Source organism: Myotis davidii, unplaced genomic scaffold (assembly GCF_000327345.1).
Source record: "Myotis davidii unplaced genomic scaffold, ASM32734v1 scaffold1521, whole genome shotgun sequence".
NCBI lineage: Eukaryota > Metazoa > Chordata > Mammalia > Chiroptera > Vespertilionidae > Myotis > Myotis davidii.
Genome location: NW_006291034.1, coordinates 99,653 through 100,965, shown reverse-complemented (window position 1 = coordinate 100,965; position 1,313 = coordinate 99,653). Strand labels below are relative to the sequence as shown.

At 39.4% G+C, this 1,313-nt stretch overlaps 1 non-coding gene across 1 annotated transcript; it reads right to left on the bottom strand.

The window, feature by feature from the left end:
- Positions 1 to 72: 72 nt before the first annotated feature.
- Positions 73 to 154, bottom strand: TRNAS-GCU. The gene has a single exon. It is a non-coding gene; the product is annotated as a tRNA-Ser (tRNA).
- Positions 155 to 1,313: the final 1,159 nt, after the last annotated feature.

The following is a 1,313-nucleotide window of genomic DNA, read 5'->3' as shown; positions in this document are numbered from 1 at the left end:
TATTTTAGGAATACATCCAAGAGACTTTTGAAAGTACTTCTTAGGAGATTTACACACTAAAAACCACTCCATCGACGAGGGTGGGATTCGAACCCACGCGTGCAGAGCACAATGGATTAGCAGTCCATCGCCTTAACCACTCGGCCACCTCGTCTCCATGGACTAAGTCTCTGGAGCATGTCACTCCCAGATGGAGAGGCTCTTGGATGGAGAGGCTCTGGGAAGTGGCCAGGTGATGTCTGGGAGGTGGGGCCTTAGGAACAGCTTCTTTCGCTTGGCATAATAGACTAGGCCCGAAGGGAAGCAAGGACAAATCAGCTGGGACGCGATGGAAACATATGTGCAAGGCCTTCGCTCCTTACCTGCGTTCAAAAATGTTCTCTGATGATAATAAGATCAAATTAAAGTCAATAACAGAAGGAAAATTGAGAGAATCAACAATCCATGAGTATAAAAGAAATCAGAAGGGAAATATAAAAGTATTTTGGACTGAATGAAAGAACCCATAATACATCAAAATTATGGCATTTCATTAAAGCAGTACTTACACAATATTTATACCTTTAAATACCTGCATTAGAGAAGAAAGAACTCAAATGAGTAACCTAAGCTTCTATCTTAAGAACTAGAAAAAGATAAGCAAACTAAACCCAAAGCCAGTACAAGAAAGGAAAGAATAAAGACTGGAGTACAATCAATGAAATGGAAAACAGAAAAACAATAAAGAAACCCAATGAAATGAAGAGATGAGTCTTTTGAAAAGCCAGCAAGATGAGCAAAGTTTTAGTTAGACTTAACCAGAAAAGAGAGATGAGAAATCGAAGGAAACAGAGAGCATCACTACTGATCTCAAAAAAAAAAAAAAAATGAAAACATCTTAAAGGGATAAATAGTTTGGACGTCATGCTAACAAATTAGACAACTTTGATGAAATGAAAAATTTCCCAGAGCTAGGGGCTGGGAGGAGGGAAGGCAAGGGGGAAAGGGATGGGAGATATCTGTAATACTATCAATAATAAAAACATATTTTAAAAATTCCCAGAGGATGTAAATTATGGCAATGAACACAAGAAAAAAATAGAAAAGGTGGACAGACATTTTTAAAACGGAGTCCGTAATTAATATTTTGGAAAAAGAAAAGCTCAAGACTGGTGGCCTTACTAATTAAGAATTAAACATTTTAAAGAGGAAGTGTATCAATTCTTCCAAAACTCTATGAGGCAGGAAAGCACTGGGGAAGGGGTGCGCGCTCCGGTGGGACAAGATGCTCCAGTTGACGGTCGAACTTGCAACCTCAACACAACCGCGCACGC